The sequence below is a fragment of the Nycticebus coucang genome, chromosome 3 (assembly GCF_027406575.1).
Source record: "Nycticebus coucang isolate mNycCou1 chromosome 3, mNycCou1.pri, whole genome shotgun sequence".
In the NCBI taxonomy this organism is placed as follows: domain Eukaryota; kingdom Metazoa; phylum Chordata; class Mammalia; order Primates; family Lorisidae; genus Nycticebus; species Nycticebus coucang.
The window spans coordinates 129,180,795-129,203,883 of record NC_069782.1 but is presented as its reverse complement, the minus strand read 5'-3'; the positions used below and the strand labels follow the sequence as shown (position 1 = coordinate 129,203,883).

Genomic DNA, 23,089 nt, shown 5'->3' with positions numbered 1-23,089 from the left:
ACTAGGGTGTGAACTGCCTGAGAGAGGTCCACGATGAACGGCTAGCAAAAAAACGAGGACCATAGTCATATGGCCACACAGAAATGAACCCTGCCAACAATGTGGATGAGTTTGGGCCCACACCTGGAGGGAGCCATATAAAACCTGAGCAGAGGATCCAGAGTCCGGGCGGCACCTGTGGTTCAGTCGGTAAGGCGCCGGCCCCATATACCGAGGGTGGCGGGTTCAAACCCGGCCCCGGCCGAACTGCAACAAAAAAATAGCCGGGCATTGTGGCGGGCGCCTGTAGTCCCAGCTGCTCGGGAGGTTGAGGCAAGAGAATCACATAAGCCCAGGAGTTGGAGGTTGCTGTGAGCTGTGTGATGCCACAGCACTCTACCCAGGGCCATAAAGTGAGACTCTGTCTCTACCAAAAAAAAAAAAAAATTAAAAAAAAAAAGAAAGATGAGATAATACGTTTGCTAAATGTGTGCTCATTTGTTACATTGCAACAGAAAACTATAATAAACTATCTCAAGGGATTTCTTTGTAAATGAGATAGAATACCAATAAGTAGGGCAGTGCCTGTGGCTCAGGGAGTAGGGCACTGGCCCCATGTTCCAAGGGTGGCTGGTTCAAACCTGGCCCCAGTCAAACAGCAACAAAAAACAAACAAACAAACAAACAAAAAACAGAATACCAGTAAGTAAAATGTAAGTAACCAATTGAACACTGTGCCGGCCATGCTCCTGTCTCAAGTGAATATAATGTAAAACAAAACATGGGAAAAAATAAAGCCTACAACACTTTTTAAATAAGAGAGCAGGTGTAGTCAACTTTACCTTGTAGGCGACTCTTCCAGCATCTGCTGATCCCTAAGGGGCTTTAACTTAAAATACTCATGGTACCAGGGAGCCGTATTCTGGGGTGAAGTTCCCTGTGCTCCTTCACTGGACATGTAGCATTGGCACACGTCCTAAAGCAAGAGAAAAAGTAAAGAGTGTCCAGGGACTCTCTAGGCAGAATTGCTCCTCTTCAAATGGAGGATCGAATTTCTTTCCCAAAGGATCAAAATCAGTAATAATGTGTAACATCCCAACCTCTTCTATCCACCTTTAGGATACTTTGAGGAAAAAGTAGAGCAGAAGCCCTGTCAAATAGCCAAACGTGGTCTCCCATAATTTGGAAATCTATATGAGAACAGTAAGTTCCCAATACAATAGTGTCAAGCTCATTTCTGTTAAAGACCCAGGAAATGAATTCAGAGTGTGATATTGTGACCTAATAAGAAAAATACAGCCTTTCTGATCCGCCATCTGCACCAAGATGCAGATTTTCATAAAAACCCTTATGGGGATGACCATCACTCTCGAGGTGGGACCCTTGGATACGATAGAAAATGTGAAGGCCAAGATCCAGGATAAGGAAGGAATTCTTCTGATCAGCAAAGACTCATTTGTGCTGGCAAACAACTGGAAGATGGCCGTGCTTGTCTGACTACAACATTCAAAAGGAGTCCACTCTTCATCACATCTCGCGGTGGTGCTGTTAGGAAGAAGGAAGAAGTCTTACACCACTCCCAAGAAGGATAAGCATAAGAGAAAGAAGGTTATGCTGGCTGTCCTGAAATACTATAAGGTGGCTGAGAATGGCAAAATTAGTCCCTTTCGTCGAGAGTGTCCTTCAGATGAGTGTGGTGCTGGAGTTTTTATGGCCAGCCACTTTGATAGACATTATTGTGGCAAATGTTGTCTTACTTACTGCTTCAACAAACCAGAAGACAAGTAATTGTGTATGAGTTAATGAAAGACATGAACTAAAAGAAATATATATATTTGGTTGTCCTCTGGCATGGAGCTTCTAAAACCCTCCCACTCCCTGAGTGATAGGGGTGATAGGATCATCTTCTGTTATTCATAGCAAGTCCCTGAATTTCAGTCATACCTAACTTCATGTGGTAAGCCCCTAGATAGCTTCAGTATGGATCCAACCCTATGATTAGAAGGTTGGAAATTTCACTCTCCCCCCTACCTTCAGGGAAGGAAAAAGAGCTGGAAATCAAGTTAATCGCCAAGGGCCATTGACTCATTCAATCATGCCTAAATAATGGGACCTTCATAAAAACCCTAAAAGAAGGGGTTGGGGGTGCAGTGGCTCACACCTGTAATCCTAACACTCTGGGAGGCCAAGGAGGGTGAATAGCTTGAGCTCATGAGTTCAAGACCAGCCTGAGCAAAAGCAAGACTCCTGTTTCTACTAAAAATAGAAAAGCTGAGGCAAGCGGATCACTTGAGCCCACAAGTTAAAGATTGCTGTGAGCTATGATGCCACAGCACAGCGCTCTACCCAGGGCGACAGCTTGAGACTCTGTCTCAAAAAAAAAAAAGAAGTGTGTGGAAGAGCTGCCAGGTTGGTGAATTCATCCACATGCCTGGAGAGTGGACATCCCAACTCTACAGGGACAGAGGGCCCTGTGTTCTGAACCCTTCTGTCCCCCACCCTACATGTCCTCTCCTCTGGAGGTGCATTTGCATCCTTTGTAATATCAACCTGAAATAGTTGAAAGGGTCAGCATCTTGTTTTCAAGAGTTTACTCAAGGGAAAAGCTGAGAATGGCTATTCTAGGACACATAGACTATTCTAGGCTATTCTAGGACACATTTCCCAGAGAAATGGGATGAAATGAATTAATTCATGGTTTTCTTGTTTATGTAAGAAGAAGACATTTAATAGTATTATAACATCTTCAATACAAAGCTGGTTTAAGAGTTACAATGAATTACCCACTGATGCAGTGGCTCATGCCTATAATCCCAGCACTCTGAAAGGCTGAGGTGGGTGGATTGCTTGAGCTCAGGAGTTGAGACCTGAGCAAGAGCGAGACCCTGTCCCTAAAAACAGCCGGGAGTTGTGGCAGGCACCTATAGTCCCAACTACTGAGGAGGCTGAGGCAAGAGGATCACTTGAGCACAGGAGTTTGAGGTTGCTGTGAACTGTGATGCTACAGCACTCTACTGGGGGCAATAAAGTGAAGTGAGACTCTGTCTCAAAAAAAAAAAAAAAGAAAGAAAGAAAGAAAAACTACCTGAGCATAGTGATGAGTTCCTGTAGTCCCAGCTCCTTGTGATTGCTTGAGCCCAAGAGTTGGAGGTTGCTGTGAGCTATGATGCCTTTGCACTCTACCCGGGGCAACAGAGTGAGACTCTATTTCAAGGAAAAAAAAAAGAAAACAAAAGAGAGAGTTACCATGAATTAATTCATTTGTTTTCTTTTCTTCATAGCTGGTTTTCATTTCCTTTCCAATTTAAAAGAGTGAAGTGAGACTCTGTCTCAAAAAAAAAAAAAAAGAGAGAGTTAATCTCTAAAGATCAACATTGGATAAGGAAGGGGTCTTTCCTGGTGCCTTTCAGTTCTTTACAAAATTTTACAAAACAATGCTAGTCAGTCCAAAGCACAGGAGGCCTAGACTTGTGCTGTCGTCTGAGATGGGGGCAGTTTTGTGGGCTCTTTACTCTGGGGGGGTCTGACCATAACTCCAAGTAGTTAGTGTCAGAACTGAAGGGAATTGTTGGACCCTCAGTTAGTGACTGGAAAGTTAGAGAACTAGCTGTTGGTGTGGAAAAACAAAGACATCTGGTGACAGGTATATTCTGTAGGTAAAAAGGGATCATAGTAGTAGCACAGAACAGTTAATTTATTTATTCATCTGACAAATAGTTGAAGCAGCCCCTGTGTTGAGAGGAGGGGAGAGGGTGGGAGGACCAGAGAGACTTGGTTCTTACCTTTTTGTAGGGATTTGGAAGAAGAGACAAAGAATAAAATAAGTTAATACACAAATATATTTTTAAAAATTAGTATCTGAGAAGAGGTGCTGAGATAGGAAATGTTCAGAGAATTTTGAGATGGGACAATTAGGGAAGATTTATCTGAGGTGATATTTGGGCTGGGATGTACAGAATAAAAAGAAGAAAGGCTTACAACAAAAGGGTGGGCATGGTGGCCCATGCCTGTAATCCTGGCACTCTGGGAGGCCAAAGGGAGGTGGATCGCTTCAGCTCATGAGTTCTTGCTGAGCAAGAGCAAGACCCTGTCTCTAAAAAATAACCGAGTGTTGTGGCAGGCGCCTCTAGTCCCAGCTACTCAAGAGGCTGAGGTAAGAGGATTACTTGAGTCCAGGAGTTTGAGGTTATTGTGAGCTATTACGCCACAGCACTCTACCAGTGGCAAGAAAGTGAGACTCTTGTCTCCAAAACAACAACAACAACAACAACAAATAGGAATGAAGATTCCAGACAGGAGAAGCAAGCCCTAGAGCTCTGAGGCAAGAAAGAGCCTGTCTGTTTCCAGCAGCTGCATCTTTCAGATCGAAGGGTACGTACCTGGGTATTCAAATGTGTTCACACACACACACACACACACACACGCAAAATTGGTTCCCCAATTTATGGTCTCAACATGCTACAGTCTAACTCAGCATAGGTCCAAGGCAGCGTAGCATCCAAACCACACTGAGTCTAGTCATGAGTAAGCCAATGAGAGTCACTTTTTCCGTGGCCACAGAAAACACCCCTAAACCTAAGCAGCCATTTCGAAAGCAAGGATCTAGAAAGTAGGACAGCGTGGTGTGGGACAAATCTGCCATCACAACTGGACAAGTCAGAGTCTCTGTGTCGTGAGTGTCATCTGCACATCTGAGGTACCACCATCTGTCTCAGGCACACCCTCCCAGCACATGCCAGGCATCCACGTGCTCACCTCTGCCTGGGGGTAGGCTTTCTACTCTAACACTAACTCTTTCAGGCTATTAAACCATGAGTAAACATTCCCCTGGGGCAAATGCCTAAACAAACATCAATCCTCTTCCTCCTCCCAAAAGTTAAATTCCAGTATTTTTAAGGGCTTTTTTTTACTTTCTCTCATTCGTCTCCTCACCACTTAGTGATCTGCCCCATGGTTCTTCCTCTAGTGGGTCTTTCTTTCTCCTGCCTTCATTCTGTTCCCTGCTGACATGCTCCCTGCACCCCTTCACCCTACCCCATCAGCCCTTGCTGCAGGTAGGATGTAGCATCACCTGGAGCCAGCAGCCCAGGAAAGGCCCTCCACTGGGGCCTTCACTTGTTTCTGCTGACACGCTGTCTATATCCCCTAGCACAGGGCCAGGGGTGAGGTGGAGGCAGCAGATCAAGTCGTCTCTTGCATCAGTGGTCGGCCCACAGGAGGCAGGAGAAGAGGCCTCTCTGACTTCTTTTCCTATTGTCCCATTCAAGACCCTATGAATGAGGAGTCTATCCAGGGCACTAGATCAAAGGAATCTAGTGAGTTTCCTTAAATCCTTTCTGGAATCAGATGAAGTATAAATAAACTAAGAAATAAAATGACCACAATTTTATTACTTTTTTTTTGGTATGTCCAAATATAGTATTTTACATACATGGTCTATAGTAGACTTTTATTTCACATAGTCTCTCACATATTTTTATTTTTTAAAATAAAATATTTTTGTTACAAATGGAGGGATGATAAACCCCAATCTAGCTTTTGATAAACCCCAAGGTTTAGATAAACCCCAATCTAAAGGTATCACCAACTTTCTATTTTGAGCTAACTTTCTTTTTTTTTTTTTTTTTTGTTGTTGCAGTTTGACCGGGGCTGGGTTTGAACCCGCCACCCTCGGCATGTGGGGCCAGCGCCCTACTCGCTGAGCCACAGGCGCCGCCCGAGCTAACTTTCTAATTTTCTATTAAGAACAATTTTTTAGGGGGGGAGATAGAGTCTCATTTTGTCACCCTTGGTAGACGGGGGTGGCTTCATAGCCCACAGCAACCTCAGACTCCTGGGTTTAAGCGATCCCGTGGCCTCGGCTTTCTGAGTAGGGACTACAGGCACCTGCCACAATGCCTAGCAATTTTTAGAGATGGGTCTTGCTGTTGTTCAGCTAGGTTTTAAGAACAATTTTTAAATTGCTGTCTACGATCGCCATCAATTCATACTTTAATACCCCAAATCAGGAAAGTTATAACATCAGTATAAAAAGTCTTGTAAATTAAATTGTTAATTACATTATTTTTCTTAAGGAATATAAATTAAATTGATAATTACATTATTTCCATCCTAGACTGGCATCTGTGAACCAGTAGTTTAAAGATGAGACCTTTGGTGGCACATAACTAAACATTTATAAGGAGAGATTTGAGACAATTGGGTCCAGGTGCCCCAGTTCTGTAGAATCTTTCTCTGTGTGTCTTGATTTCATTTTTGTGGTGACTTCATTTGCACAGTTTCTCTCTGTGAGTTGAGATGACCATCAGCACCTTTGCGCTTATATTCTCCCAGCTGTTAAAAGACAAAATTATAATAAATTTAAAGATCTTAATTGGCATTTATTTACAATTCTAGAATTGACAGAATATAGCATTCTCTATAATTGGTGAGTAGAGGAAGTTGGCTTCATAGGCAAAAAAGGGCTGAAGAAAGCAGAAACAGAGAACAAAAGGCAGGTTAGTCATTTCAAAGTTACTTCCCTTGTAAATGTGAAATCAGAGAGGACTTCCTTATCATGTCTCTTAAAACTGGCCTATTTAGGAATTTGGCTCTTATCTCTCTCCTGCTTTCTTTTTCTTTCTTTTTTTTTTAGAGACAGAGTCTCACTTTGTCGCCATTGGTAGGGTGCTATGGCATCACAGCTCACAGCTTCCTCCAGCTCTTGGGCTTAGGCAATTCTCTTGCCTCAGCCTCCCGAGTAGCTGGGACTACAGGCATCTGCCACAATGCCCGGCAATTTTTTTTGCAGTTTGGCCGGGGCTGGGTTAGAACCCACCACCCTCGGTATATAGGGCTGGTGCCCTACTCACTGAGCCACAGGCACCGCCCTCTCTCCTGCTTTCTTAGAAACTCGGATAAACAACTTAGTTTTGGCTTGGTGGAACTTCAGTATAAGTAACTCCATTTGGGTTTGATCCCTCAGACCTAGAGCAGAGCTCAGCCCCAACCAATAGCCTCCTGTAACTAACTTTCATTTAACATAGTCTGGAAACAAGCTATTGATTCAATTCTTTTTTTTTTTTTTTTTTTTGTAGAGACAGAGTCTCACTTTATGGCCCTCGGTAGAGTGCCGTGACCTCAACAGCTCACAGCAACCTCCAACTCCTGGGCTTAAGCGATTCTCCTGCCTCAGCCTCCGGAGTAGCTGGGACTACAGGCGCCCGCCACAACGCCCAGCTATTTTTTTGTTGCAGTTTGGCCGGGGCTGGGTTTGAACCTGCCACCCTCCGCATATGGGGCTGGCGCCCTACTCACTGAGCCACAGGCGCCACCCCTTTTTTCTTTTCTTTTTTTTTTTTTGTGGTTTTTTGGCCGGGGCTGGGTTTGAACCCGCCACCTCTGGCATATGGGACCAGCGCCCTACTCCTTGAGCCACAGGGGCCGCCCCCCTTTTTTCTTTTTAAAAGGTGGAGTCTTGGGCAGCGCCTGTGGCCATATGGGGCCGGCGCCCTACTCACTGAGCCACAGGCGCCACCCCTTTTTTCTTTTTAAAAGGTGGAGTCTCGGGCAGCGTCTGTGGCTCAGTGAGTAGGGCGCCGGCCCCATATGCCGAGGGTGCCGGGTTCAAACCCAGCCCCGGCCAAACTGCAACAAAAAAATAGCTGGGCGTTGTGGCGGGCGCCTGTAGTCCTAGCTGCTGGGGAGGCTGAGGCAAGAGAATCGCGTAAGCCCAAAATAGAGGTTGCTGTGAGCGAGTGACGCCACGGCACTCTACCTGAGGGTGGTACAGTGAGACTCTGTCTCTACAAAAAAAAATAATAATAATAATAAAAATAAAAGGTGGAGTCTCACCTTGTTACCCATGCTAGAGTGCAAGGGCTAGATCAGAGCTCACTGCTGCCTCAAATTCCTGGGCTCAAAGGATTCTCCCAAGTAGCTGGAACTAGACACATGCCACCATGCCCAGAAAATTTATTTTATTTTTTTCGTAGAGGCAGGTCTCAAACTCCTGGCCTCAAGTGATCCTCCCACCTCAACCTCCCATAGTGCTAGGAATACAGGTGTGAGCCACTGCGCCTGGCTCCATATTGATTCTTGATCCTAACTTTCTTTTTTTTTTTTTTTTTTCCTTTTTTTTTTTTTTTTATTGTTGGGGATTCATTGAGGGTACAATAAACCAGTTACACTGATTGCAATTGTTAGGTAAAGTCCCTCTTGCAATCATGTCTTGCCCCCATAAAGTGTGACACACACTAAGGCCCCACCCTCCTCCCTCCATCCCTCTTTCTGCTTCCCCCCCCATAAACTTAATTGTCATTAATTGTCCTCATATCAAGATTGAGTACATAGGATTCATGCTTCTCCATTCTTGTGATGCTTTACTAAGAATAATGTCTTCCACTTCCATCCAGGTTAATACGAAGGATGTAAAGTCTCCATTTTTTTTAATAGCTGAATAGTATTCCATGGTATACATATACCACAGCTTGTTAATCCATTCCTGGGTTGGTGGGCATTTAGGCTGTTTCCACATTTTGGCAATGGTAAATTGAGCTGCCATAAACAGTCTAGTACAAGTGTCCTTATGATAAAAGGATTTTTTTCCTTCTGGGTAGATGCCCAGTAATGGGATTGCAGGATCGAATGGGAGGTCTAGGTTGAGTGCTTTGAGGTTTCTCCATACTTCCTTCCAGAAAGGTTGTACTAGTTTGCAGTCCCACCAGCAGTGTAAAAGTGTTCCCTTCTCTCCACATCCACGCCAGCATCTGCAGTTTTGAGATTTTGTGATGTGGGCCATTCTCACTGGGGTTAGATGATATCTGAGGGTTGTTTTGATTTGCATTTCTCTAATATATAGAGATGATGAACATTTTTTCATATGTTTGTTAGCCATTCGTCTGTCATCTTTAGAGAAAGTTCTATTCATGTCTCTTGCCCATTGATATAAGGGATTGTTGGCTTTTTTCATGTGGATTAATTTGAGTTCTCTATAGATCCTGGTTATCAAGCTTTTGTCTGATTGAAAATATGCAAATATCCTTTCCCATTGTGTAGGTTGTCTCTTTGCTTTGGTTATTGTGTCCTTAGCTGTACAGAAGCTTTTCAGTTTAATGAAGTCCCATTTGTTTATTTTTGATGTTGTTGCAATTGCCATGGCAGTCTTCTTCATGAAGTCTTCCCCCAGGCCAATATCTTCCAGTGTTTTTCCTATGCTTTCTTTGAGGATTTTTATTGTTTCATGCCTTAAATTTAAGTCCTTTATCCATCTTGAATCAATTTTTGTGAGTGGGGAAAGGTGTGGGTCTAGTTTCAGTCTTTTACATGTAGACATCCAGTTCTCCCAACACCATTTATTGAATAGGGAGTCTTTCCCCCAAGGTAAGTTCTTGTTTGGTTTATCAAAGATTAGGTGGTTGTAAGATGTTAGTTTCATTTCTTGGTGTTCAATTCGATTCCAAGTGTCTATGTCTCTGTTTTTGTGCCAGTACCATGCTGTCTTGAGCACTATGGCTTTGTAGTACAGACTAAAATCTGGTATGTTGACGCCCCCAGCTTTATTTTTGTTACTAAGAACTGCCTTAGCTATACGGGGTTTTTTCCGGTTCCATACAAAACGCAGAATCATTTTTTCCAAATCTTGAAAGTACGATGTAGGTACTTTGATAGGAATGGCATTGAATAGGTAGATAGCTTTGGGAAGTATAGACATTTTAACAATGTTGATTCTTCCCATCCATGAGCATGGTATGTTCTTCCATTTGTTAATATCCTCTGCTATTTCCTTTCTGAGGATTTCATAGTTTTCTTTATAGAGGTCCTTCACCTCCTTCGTTAGGTATATTCCTAGGTATTTCATTTTCTTTGAAACTATGGTGAAGGGAGTTGTGTCCTTAATTAGCTTCTCATCTTGACTGTTATTGGTGTATACAAAGGCTACTGACTTGTGAACATTGATTTTATATCCTGAAACATTACTGTATTTTTTGATGACTTCTAGGAGTCTTGTGGTTGAGTCTTTGGGGTTCTCTAAGTATAAGATCATGTCGTCAGCAAAGAGGGAGAGTTTGACCTCCTCTGCTCCCATTTGGATTCTAACTTTCAATAGCACAAACTGGGTTACATGCTTATCTCTAAAACTACCACAGTGACTCTATTTGGTGAGTCTGGGGTCATGTGTCCACTCTTGGAAGATGGAAGGGGAAGAAAAAGGACTAATACTTTTGGTGTCTCATTAAAAAAGAAAATCAAAACATTGTTACCAAGTAAAGAGGAATGACGGTCGTAGACAAAACAACAAAAGGGCATTACAATTTTATTAAGTTCAAGCACCATTTTAATTTTACTGTGCGCTTTATTTTTATTTTATTTATCTATTTATTTATTTGAGACAGAGTCTCACTTCGTCATCCTGGTAGAGTGCGTGGCATCACAGCTCACAGCAACTTCAAACTCTTGGGCTTAGGTGATTCTCTTCCCTCAGCCTCCCAAGTAGCTGGGACTACAAGCACGCACCATCACACCCAGCTAAGTTTTCTATTTTTAGTAGAGATGTGGTTTCTTTCTTGCTCAGGCTGGTCTCCAACTCCTGACCTTAAGTGATCCTTCTGTCTCAGCCTCTCAGAATACCAGGATTATAAATGTGAACTATTTCACCCAGCCTGTTTTATTTTAAATTGACATGTAATAATTGTACATATTTATGGGGTACAATGAGATTTTTTTTTTTTTTTTGAGACAGGATCTCACTCTGTCATCCTGGGGTTGAGTGCTGTGAAGTCTTGGCTCATAGCAACCTCAGACTCCTGAGCTCAAGCAATCCTCTTGCCTCAGCTTCCCAAGTGGCTGGGATTATAGGCCATGTGCCGCCATGCCTGGCTAATTTTTCTATTTTTAGTGGAGGTGGGGGTCTCACTCTTACTCAGGTTAGCAATCCACCCACCTCACCCTCCCAGAGTGTTAGGATTACAGGTGTGACCCACCACACCAGGCTTATATAGTGAGATATTTTGTTATGTACATACATTTTTATTATCAAGTCAGGGTAATTAGCAAATCTATTACCTCAAACATCTATTATTTCTTTGTGGTGGAAACATGCAGAATCTTTTCTCCTAGCTATTTTAAAATATCCAATACAATATGTTATTGCGTTTTGGTTTTTTTTTGAGACAGAGCCTCAAGCTGTCACCCTGGGTAGAGTGCTGTGGCATCACAGCTCACAGCAACTCCAACTCCTGGGCTTAAGCAATTCTCTTGCCTCAGCCTCCCAAGTAGCTGGACTACAGGTGCCCACCACAATGCCCAGCTTTTTTTTGGTTGTAGTTGTCATTGTTGTTTGGCAGGCCTGGGCTGGATTCGAACCCACCAGCTCTGGTGTATGTGGCTGGCACTTAAGCCGCTTGAGCTACAGACGCTGAGCCACAATATATTATTGTTAACTAACACTCTACTGTGCAATAGAATATCAGAACTTATTTCTTCTATCTATCTGCACATTTATATCCATTGAATTGACCAACCTCTCCCCAGCTCCTTCTCCCCCCTCCTCTCCCAGCCTCTGGAAAACACTGCTCTTCTCTCTACTTCTGTGAGTTCAACTTTTTTAGATTTTACGTGTGAATGAAACCACTCAGTATTTGTCTTTTGGTGTCTGGCTTATTTCACTTAGAATTATGTCCTCTAGGTACATCCTTATTGTTAAAAATGACAGGATTTCCTTTTTCTTTACAACTGAGTCAGATTTTGTTGTGTATATACAGCACATTTCTTCATCCATTTGTCCACTGCTATATTTTGGCTATTCTGACTAATTCTGCAATAAATATGAAGGTTCAGATACCTCTTTGATGTACTGATTTCATACATACCTTCCTGTAACTCTTAACTCAAGTAAACGTGACCATTCAATAAACATCTATTAGGCACACTTACAGGCCAGGCATTTTGCTGGACAATAGAGATAACAGATAAATTCAATAGTCTGCCTTCTATGAACTCGTCGTGTGTGAGGGGAGTGAGAGGCAACAACTCTTTGCCATAGTGTGTGAGCCGCTCCACTTGAGGCCAGAGAATCACAATCCACATATTGTTCCCTTCTCTGCTCTGCTCAGCTAGCCTGGGACTGTTATGTACAGTATGAAGTTGGATGACTCATTTCTGTGAAACATTGTACATTAATTTCAAACAGATCGCTGTCATACCGAGGGTGGGGATGGGAGCATGAACTTGACCACAGGTTGGACAAGAGACAGCAATGTGGCCCAGCTGCTGACACGGGTCATGCACCCTGAGACTGGAAGAGAAGCACAGCGTTACATTTTAAGGTGCACAGTCCCGCCAGGCCCCACAGGAATCTGGCTTCCTCCAGACTGTGGGATAAATGCAGACACATTTCCAGCAGGGATATTAAAGGTCACAATATTACTAAGCCTCTTGGGTGCACTAGGATGAATATTCCCAAGGGAAGGCAAACATGGCCAATTGGTAGCAAATTTCAAAACTAGCTGAGGGCGAAGCCCACATTGCACAATGCAAAGAACACAATGGAAAGACTTTGAAACCTGGCAAGTGGTGGTTTGAATCCTGGCTTTGCCCTTTGCACTCTGTGATATCTTGGACAAATGAGGAATTTCCCAAAATATGGGTACACAATCATGAGCAGTACTCAGAAGTTTCTCAGGACCCAATTTTGGGTGATGCACTGTGTGGGCAATACAGTTCTTCTTTTATTGTGTGTGTGAGACAGAGTCTCACTTTGTTGCTGTGAGTGCTGTGGCATCTTAGCTCACAGCATTTGGTAGAGTTTCATGGCATCTCAGTTCACAGCAACCTCAAACTCTTGAGTTTAAGTGATTCTCTTGTCTCAGCCTCCCAAGTAGCTAGGACTACAGGCGCATGCCACAACACCTGGCTATTTTTATTTTTATTTATTTTTATTTTTTTGAGACAGAGCCTCAAGCTGTCACCCTGGGTAGATTGGTGTGGCATCACAGCTCACAGCAACCTCCAACTCCTGGGCTCAAGCGATTCTCTTGCCTCAGCCTCCCGAGTAGCAACACCTAGCTATTTTTAGAGATGGGGTCTTGTTCTTACTCAAGCTGGTCTCAAACTCCTGAGCTCAAGCATTCCACCTGCTTCGTCCTCTCGGAGTGCTAGGATTACAGGTGTGAGCCACTGCACCTGGCCATTATGATGACTTTCTGAGAGTACAAGATTATAACAAAAAGTGGTGTAGGAATGACTAAAGTGGGGGATGTGTAGAAAGGACAGCAGAGGCAATTTAACCTCAAGGAGCCTCAGTTTCCTCATTTATAAGTAAAGGATAAACAAGAACTACCTTGCTGGTCATTGTCATGATATATGCTTTTTTTTTTTTTTTTTTGTAGTTTTTGGCCGGGGCTGGGTTTGAACCTGCCACCTCTGGCTATGGGGCCAGTACCTTACTCCTTTGAGCCACAGGCACCACCCCTGTCATGATATATGCTAAGGAGATAGGTGAGATGCCTCTCGCTTATAATCCCAGGTACTCAAGAGGCTGAGATGAGGGGATCACTTGAGTCCAGGAGTTTGAGATTAGTTTGGATAACATAGCTAGTCCCTGTCGTCAAAAAAATAAAATTCAGACCTGCTGATATAGCTTACGCCTGTAATTCTAACACTCTGGGAGGCCGAGGCAGGTGGATTGCTTGAGCTCATGAGTTCGAGACCTGAGCAAGAGTGAGACCCCCATCTGTACCAAAAGTAGAAAAAATTAGCTGGGTGTGGTGGTGGGTAGTCCCAGCTACTCTGGAGGCTGAGGTAGGAGATTCACTTAAACCCAAGAGTTTGAGGTTGGTGTGAGATAGGCTGACATCATGGCATTCTAGCCTGGGCAACAGAGTAAGACTGTCTCAAAAAAATAAATATATAATGAAATTTAACTTAATTTAATTTAAAAGATACATGCAAGAAAAAACAATCAGTGTCAATTGGTGAGGGGAAAGATCAGCCTGGCTCGGCGCCTGTAGCACAGTGTTTATGGCGCCAGCCATTATGTACAGAGGCTGGCAGGTTCGAGCCCGGCCTGGGCTCTGGGCTTGCTAAACAACAACAACTGCAACAAAAAATAGCCAGGCATTATGGTGGGCACCTTTAGACCCAGCTACTTGGGAGGCTGAGACAAGAGAATTGCTTAAGCCTAAGAGTTAGAGGTTGCCTGAGCTGTGATGCTATGTCACTCTACCAAAGGCGACATAGTGAGACTCTGTCTCAGAAAAAAAAAAAGAAAAAGGAAAAGATGAGCCTGTTTATTGTGCATCATTAATGTGGACAATCATGAAAAAAATAAAAATAACTTATAAATTATTTTTTCAAATTATTAATTTTATTCAAATGAGAAATCATCCCAGCTCTATTTCTGGGGGGTAATAAATATCTTTTCTACCAAAAAAAAAAAAAACCTTTCACACTTGTGTGACTAAAAAAATAAAAAAGAGAAAAGCCAGGTCCCAATAAACATTTACTATAAATTGTCTTCAGTATTTCAGTTTTCCATTCCTTCCTTCCTCATCTCCTAATATCTTCTCTCTTTTTGTCTCCTCATACAAATAGAAAAAGATGTGGTAGTAACACTTAGATATACATACTCATACTATATATATATTTTACATATATATATGCATCACTTGTCACCCTAGGTAGAGTACCATGGCATCTTAGCTCACAGCAAACTCTTGGGCTCAGCAGTTCTCTTGTCTCAGCCTCCCAAGTAGCTGGAACTACAGGTGCCCGGCTGTTTTTAAAGATGAGATCTCGCTCTGGCTCAGGCTGGTCTCCACCTAAGAACTCAGGCAATCCACCCACTTTAGCCTCCCAGAGTGCTAGTATTACAGGCATGAGCCACTGCTCCTGGCCCAATTATGACCTTTTTGAATCGCACCCTTGAGACTTCCAGGTGCATCCTGGTACCAATTTGATGAATAATAGTAGTTCCATGTTAATAGTATTTCCATGAGGGGCCTAACATTTAGTATGTAAACCCATGTCTTCCATATTCTTCCATTGAGTTCTTGGACATCTTCAGTAATAGAAATAACAATATATTAACTGTGTTTTGTCTGCACTCCTTCCTATTGTGGAGCTGAACCCCTGGCTATTCCACGATTAACAGCTAGCTGATGCACCATGAGAAAGGCCAGCATTGATTCCATTCAGCAGCTTGCTGCTCTCATCTGCTCGTCTTGCTAACAACAGTTTATGACTGCAACGTGGTTCATCGCAGGGGGAAGCCAGAGGGAGCCGGCTTTGATTTGGGGCCAAGCCATGCTGTTTCTGATGCCACATCATAACAGTGACAGGACTTCAGATGCAGTATATCCTGATGGGTTGCATTTATGTTCAGACATGAGGTCAAAGGATGACACACACAAATAGGGGTTTTATTTTTTGCAATTTTTTGGGCTGGGGCTGGGTTTGAACCCACTACCTCTGGCATATGGTGCCAGCGTCCTACTCCTTTGAGCCACAGGTGCCGCCCTCCAAGTAGTTTTAATCAATTTGATTAATCAAAATGCATGGCAGCTGAGCCATTCTGTGTTTGGTTTATTGAGGATTATCCAGGAAAAAAGAACCCATGTTTTTTAGTTTTAATATTACACATGCAGATATTATCCCTATTGCTAAAAGGCAGTCCACATACATCTATTACTTTTGATCCTTTCAGTCCCTTCAACTGGGAATATTTTATCATGTATCAATACATTGATTTGTTATTAGATTCTCTTTACCATGGCCCAGCAGGCCCAGAATGATCTTCAGTCCAGTGTGCTTTCTTTTTTTTTCTTTTTCTTTTTTTTGTAGAGACAGAGTGTCACTTTATGCCCTTCGGGTAGAGTGCCATGGCATCACACAGCTCACAGCAACTTCCAACTCCTGGGGTTAAGCGATGTGCTTTCTTTTTTTTTTGGCAGTTTTGGCTGGGGCCGGGCTTGAACCCGCCCGCCACCCTGGTATATGGGGCCGGCGCCCTACTCCTTGAGCCACAGGCGCTGCCCCCAGTGTGCTTTCTAATCTCATCTCATAATGGTGGCTTGCTTCTTTTTTATTTCTGAGATTTCCTAACTTGCTTTCTACTTCAGACTTTGCACCTGTAGTTCCTCCTACCTCAACTCTTAGCTGATTCTTTTTGCTACATCTCCAGAGACGACTCCTTAACTACCTCTCCATTCAGAGAAACTTCACCCTTGACTTTGGCTCTTATCAGCCTAGATTCCTCCCATAAACTACAGAACAAATTCTCAGTTCTCTGAAGGGCTTGTATGCAACTTGTACCATTCTTCTTATATAGGAGAGAAGTTAATTCATTTAATAAAACAAGGGATGCCTAGGGCATTAGGGCTTAATTCTTTATGATCTAATCTATCATATCATCTGGATTATTTCCTTCGCAGCACTCACCACACCTCATGATTATCTGGTTTGTCATTCGTTGATTGTTTGTCATCCCATTCTAGAATGTGCAGCTGTAAGAGAGGAGGGAGCTTATTTGTGTTTATCAGGTTGAATCCCTAACACCCAGCACGATACCTATTGCCTCCCAGAAGTACAGTATATCTTTGTTGATGAGTGAAAAAAATATTACTTTGTCTTTGATGATTTAGAATCTTTTCAGTACCCTAGGGCAGAAATTCTTAAACTTTAGTGCATCTTCTAAAGAACTGTACCTCCAAAGAATGAGAATTCAGTAATTCTGAAATTTACTCTTTTAGGTCAAAGGAAGTAAGTTTAGGTTGGTTTTGTGAACTTAGGTTGGTTTTGTGAACTAAAATAAAATCTTGAGCCCTCAGCTGACAAAGGCCCAGAGGACTCCCCACAAACGCCCTAAAGCTGAGTTGCTGGCCTTGACAGGGGAAGTCAGATAGCCTTGTCATGGAGATATCCTGTGAGATATCCTTTATAACTCCTTAACAGGCTTAAGGCTATGCAAGACAAAGCTCAAATCACACCTGTAGGTCACTGATTTACTTTTTTTTTTTTTTTAGAGACAGAGTTTCACTTTGTCGCCCTTGGTAGAGGGTCGAGGTATCACAGCTCACAGCCACCTCCAACACCTGGGCTTAGGTGATTCTCTTGCCTCAGCCTCCCAAGTAGCTGGGACTACTGGTGCCTGCCACAACGCCTGGCTATTTTTTGTTGCAGTTTGGCTGGGCCGGGTTTGAACCCACCACCCTCAATATATGTGGCCAGCACCCTATTCACTGAGCCACAGATGTGGCCTGTCACTGATTTACTTAATAGATCGCTTGAGTCCTTAACTTAAAACACCTCTGAAACTGCAACTAAAAATGGTCAAATGGAAGGCAGAGCAGGGTGGCTCCCATATGTAATCCTAGCACTCTGGGAGGCCTAGGCTGGAGGACTGTGGATTGCTTGAGGAGTTCAAGACCAGCCTGAGCAAGAGCAAGACTAGTCTCCAAAATAGCGGGGCATTATGGTATGTGCCTGTAGTCCCAGCTGCTCTGGAGGCTGAGGCAAGAGGATCGCTTGAGTTCAGGAGTTTGAGGTTGCTATGAGCTATGATGCCAGAGCACTCTACTAAGGGCAACAAATGAGACTCTGTCTCAAAAATAAATAAATAAATAGATAGATAAACAAATAAATTAAATAAAAAGCAAAGAAGAAACGATGTACTGCATCCCAGAGAAATTTTTGCCATAAAAGCTTCTCTATTGTACATGCAGTTGATCGTCTGTCATCCCATTTTCTTCAGAATCTTCTAGGCAGATCCCAGAAACTTGCATGGCGGTTCAAATATAGCCAAGCAGTGTAACTTCGTGATCTTTAATACACAAAGGGAATCCACGAACCAGTTAGAAACGTCTGTCAGCCCTGCCCAGTTCATGCTTTCTGCCATTTTTTGGTTTTAAAATCTCTAAGATGTCCCAAGAAATTTTCCTGTGGAAAAAGTATGGGACAGACGGATGCAAACCCGGGCAATATTGTGTGACATGATAAACTGCCTCAGGGTAGCAAAGATGATAGCATCACGGACAGACAGGATTTGCACTTCTCTAAACGTTATTTTGCCTCTTTTCTAGGTTGGAGAGCAGTGTGAGCCGCGAGGGGACCGCAAGGGGGAAAGGAACTCCCCATCAGCCGGGGCCGCACGTAGGACAGAGGCAGGGCCGGACTGGCCAGGTCTAGGGGTGCGGAGGGGACGGGCCCTGGGGACTCAGTTTCCCGGCTCGAGGCGCCCGGAGCACCGCCCCTCTGACGTAGCGCGGGGCGGGCCGAGGCGACCCCGGGGCCGCGCGGGCCGCGCCTGCCGAGGCGGAAGCCTGGCGGGAGGCGGGAGGCGGGGCCCGGAGCTGAGTCACCGGGATCGACCCGCCCGCCGCTTTCAGGGGCGGAGGTGACAGCGGCCCAGGACGGGCGGCCGCAGCTGCCTGCTGCTCCAAGGGACTGCCGGGCGGCGGAGAGCAGGTCAGGGGCCGAGGTCGGACTGGGCCGGGCGGGGAGCGGCGGTCGCTGTCCCGGGCCGCGGGCGGAGGCACGCGCGGAGCGGCTGGGCCTGCGGCGGCGCTGCGCTGGGTCGGTCCGGAGCCCGCGAAGGGCTGTGGGCGCTGTGTGCCCGGCTTGCACCGTTCCCTCCCACGGCCGGGTCGGGCCCCTGGGGGTCCCGGGAGTTGGAGGGGGAGCAGAGGGATGCGGACGTGAGCTTTTTACATGGTGTCAAGCCCTGGGCTCTTTTCACTGCAGGGGAATTTAAGAGCTGGAAATGGAATTCAGTATTAGCCCAGCCCCTTTATTTTACAGATGCTCAACGCCACTCTTCTAGTCGGTATTGGAATCAGTGATTCCGAAGGGTTTCCCAAGCAAGAGTTAGACTTGTTTAGTTGGAGATGCAGCTTTGGTTATGGCAGGGTTGTGCGGGTACCCACGGACGCCTGCATTCCTGCTGCAGGTACTGAAGTCCACCAAGTATCAGTGTTTCAAAGGTTGATGATGCTGTCACTTGAATAAAGGGATTTTGGGTTACCAAACAGGCCAGGATCTAATGCAAATTAGGAGCTGTGGAGAATATTTGGAGAATAGTTAAATTTTGAGTACAAAAACAAAACCATTTTAAATGCAGTCTCATTCCTTACTATCTCATTTGTACAATAACGAAGGGTAAATATTTTGAGCACACACGTTATTCATAATGGTAACTTGCCTTTGGGTCTGCTTTACAGTAATTCTTTTACTATGTAAGACACGAGTATCAGGAAGCGCCTGTGGCTCAGAGTGAGTAGGACGCCGGCCCCATATACGGAGGGTGGCAGGTTCAAACCCGGCCCCAGCCAAACTGCAACAAAAAATAGCGTTGTGGCGGGCACCTGTAGTCCCACCTACTCGGGAGGCTGAGGCAAGAGAATCACTCAAGCCCAAGAGCTGGAGGTTGCTGAGAGCTGTGATGCGACAGTACTTTACTGAGGGCAACAGAGTAAGACTCTGTCTCTTAAAAAAAAAAAAAAAAAAAGACAGGAATATCTTGTGTTGAAACACTTTTTGTAATTAGTGATGCTGTGGTATGTGGCAAGCTAGCAGTAATACTAATATTTAGGGCTTGAGCATAGTTTAGCTCTGCTTGTTTACATAGCTGAGTTACAGGCAGTGAGTAGAACTGATTACTTTGTAGTATATTTTGAAGACTAAAGTACTTTCAGAGCCTACAGGCATTTTTTCTCAATCCTGTCTTTATTACTCTCACAGCATGAATAGAATCCAGGTGATGAGCAAGTTAGTTTACCTTTCAGCACCCATTTCTTTTTTTTTTTTTTGTAGCGACAGAATTTCACTTTATGGCCCTCCGAGTGCCGTGGCCTCACACAGCTCACAGCAACCTCCAACTCCTGGGCCTAGGCAATTCTCCTGCCTCAGCCTCCTGAGTGGCTGGGACTACAGGTGCCTGCCACAACGCCCGGCTATTTTTTTGTTGCAGTTTGGCCGCGGCCAGGTTTGAACCCGCCACCCTGGGTATATGGGGCCGGGGCCCTGCTCACTGAGCCACAGGCGCCACCCCTCAGCACCCATTTCTAAAACGTGGAATTACAGGATCTCTAAGGCCCTCTTCTATCTCTAGAGTTCTCTGATTTTACATGTTAAACTTGAAACACATGTCACTCATTGTGGCAACAAAAACATTTGAAGAAAAATGTTTTTAAAAAGTTCTGCACAATGCATAACTAATCTTTCTTCCTTTTCTTCTTTTCTTTTTCTTTCTCTCTCTCTTTTTTATTATTTTTTTTCTTTTTGAGACAGTCATGTACTGCTGCCTGGGCTAGAGTGCCGTGGTCCCAGCTTAGCTGCCAGCAACCTCACACTTCCAGACTCAATCGATCCTTCTGGCTAAGCCTCCAGAGTAACTGGGACTACAGTCTTGTGTCACCACACCCAGCTAATTTTTCTGTTTTTAGTAGAGACAGCGTCTCTCTTGGCTCAGGCTGGTCTCAAACTTCTGAGCTTAAGCAGTCCTCCTGCCTCCACCTCTTAGGAGTGCCAGGATTACGGGTGTGAGCCACCACGCCTTGCAATGCATAGCAAATTTTAAAATTCATTATTTTTAACTCTCCTGGTTACTTTGTCAATGTTGTGCTAAAATAAATGAAAAGTGATTTTTCAAATTACGGACACTTCAGTGTCCAATTTACTTAAATTCAGAGACTAGAATGGAGTGCTTTGTGTACAGTGGAGAACAGCTTTAGTCTGGCCTGGGTATGGGGTCCCTGTAGTGCCACAGATAACTTTTGCAATAAGCAAGAACGTTCTGACTCATAAAATGTGATAAGATGACTTTTATACGGTGTTCATATTTTGTGTATTTTTGGTGAGATTAATGATAATTTTTATGGACATTCTGTCCAAATATGTTCTGGTTATTTGTTTATCTTACAGTCCAGAAACAGAGCATTTCCCTCTTCTAGTTTCCCTTGATTTCTGACTCTCTTCTTAATCCTTTCTCTGAGTGCCTCCCTTCCCTGCAGAGAGACTCTTCATATTTCTCTTTCAGCCACATGGTAGTTCAGAGCCTCTTGCAAGCATTGATTGAATTTACATTATTTTTTTCTTAGAGAACAAGATAAATCATGCTTCTTGAATCATCATTTAAGGTCTAAAAACAGGGAAGATATTCATTTTTTTCTTTTTTTTTTTAAGAGACAGAGTCTTACTTTGTCGCCCTCGGTAGAGTGCGATGGCATCACAGCTCATAGCAACCTTCAACCCCTGGGCTTAGGCGATTCTCTTGCTTCAGCCTCCCGAGTAGCTGGGACTACACATGCCCGCCACAATGCCCGGCTATGTTTTTGTTGCAGTTTGGCTGGGGCTGGGCTTGAACCTGCCACCCTCGGTATATGGGGCTGGTGCCCTACTCACTGAGCCACAGGTGCTGCCTAGATACTCATTTTTAGAACGTAGACTCCATGATGCTCTGGTTCTGGGAAAGGGCTAAGTGGACCAGGTTTAGATTTTTTTTTTTTTTTTTTTTTGGCCGGGGCTGGGTTTGAACCTCCCACCTCCGGCATATGGGACCGGCGCCCTACCCGCTGAGCCACAGGCACCGCCCGGACCAGGTTTAGATTTTTATCTTCTCTGTTTGGAGACTGCAACATAGGAAGCCTCCAGAGCCAGTGAACTCATTTATCTGCATCTCAGAAGGAAATCCTTTCTTCATGATGCATAGTGAAGCTTCAAGTTCACTTGCATATTATTCCCAACCCTCCAAATCATTTTTATCAGTGTTGGGCTTAAAAATTGGTATTTCACACTATAGATACTTCAGTGTTAAATTTGGGGGAATTTTTTTAAATGATAAAGAAGCAATTATGACAGAATGAATGCAAATGGGGCTTACATACCTATTGCCAGTTATAAAGCTTGACTTATTTTCTAGGTATATTATTCTGTCATTTCTGAAGTCAGTTAAGTAATGTGTGACTTACAATGTGGCATTATTATAATATTACCTCCTGTGACATTCTGAAGTATGCTTGGTCTTCTGCCAAAGCATCCTTAAAATTCATTCAGAATACTTCTGAAAAGTTTTACAATACCAGTTCGATTAATATGAAGTAGCTTCTTATATCCCAGGTCAGGAAAACATTTGAATAAGCTAATTCTCAAGATTGCTTAACTCAGTCTTTTTAGTCAGGAATTGATTATGATATACCAGTCTCTTGCCTAGAAAGACAGAAGGTTCTAAAATATTATAGCAGCCATAAAGTCAGATCACTAAGCAGCTCCATAATGAAACTGCTGTTAAACAAATGAAGGTGTTAACTTTTGGTTAGGTATTTTATCCGCTATGCTATAAAAGGTAGCCATGGGAGGCAAAGTAGACACAGAATAGCTTAACATGGTTTGTAGATTTGTAGGTCTTCTCTTCTGACTGAAGCGTGTGTCCACCAAGAAATGAGCCAGGAGGGCAGGCAGGGTGTTGTGCATGGAGTGTGAAGGCGTGGGTTTTGATCCTGACTTGTTCATCCATTCATCAAATACCCTCTGAGTGCCTGTATGTGCCGGGCACTGTTGTAGGTACGGGGGATACAGCAGTGAGCAAAACAGACACAGCCCTCCTGGAACAGACATTCTGTGGGGTGGAGGCAGACAGTAAATGAATGTGTGAATGGACAGAAGGTCAGATGATCCAAATGCTGTGGAGAGCTTTAAAGCAACATCAGTGAGAGATGGGAAGTGTGTTTGCATGGTGGGGGATTTACTTTTTATAAAAAGTAAATCTTATACCTGAGATTTTGCTGAGATTTTGATCTGAGACTGGGAGTCACTGAGGGAGTGAATGGGAGGAGGCAGAGGGTGAGCAGGTTCTAAGTCTGGTGCAGGAGCATGAGTGGCATGTGTGAGGGCAGCAAGGTCACGGTGGCTGGGCGGTGTGGCATGGGTGAGGGGGAAGTGACCGCAGATGAGAGTCAGTGGGAGGTGGGAGGGCCACATCAGTGCAGGCCATTGTAAGATTTTGGCCTTTGCTCTGAGTGAGGGGAAGTGATTGGAGAGTTTTGAACAGTGAAGCTCATGATGACTTCTGTGTTAAAGGATCTCCCTGGCTGCTGGGTTGAGAATAGACCGAAGGGGGACAAGGGCTGAATCTGGGACC

At 44.1% G+C, this 23,089-nt stretch overlaps 1 protein-coding gene and 1 pseudogene across 3 annotated transcripts in view; both read left to right on the top strand.

The window, feature by feature from the left end:
• Window positions 1–1,149: 1,149 nt before the first annotated feature.
• Window positions 1,150–1,804, top strand: LOC128582374 (ubiquitin-40S ribosomal protein S27a-like; annotated as a pseudogene). The gene has a single exon (XR_008379040.1). The product of XR_008379040.1 is annotated as a ubiquitin-40S ribosomal protein S27a-like (transcript).
• Window positions 1,805–18,294: 16,490 nt separating this feature from the next.
• DNMBP (dynamin binding protein) overlaps window positions 18,295–23,089 on the top strand; it is a 132,337-nt gene continuing 127,542 nt past the window's right edge. The window contains exon 1 of one of the 2 annotated variants that reach the window (XM_053582926.1): window positions 18,295–18,420. The gene's annotated coding sequence lies outside the window, so the exon portion shown is untranslated. The remainder of the gene's footprint in view (window positions 18,421–23,089) is intronic. The other variant, XM_053582925.1, reaches the window with a different exon arrangement.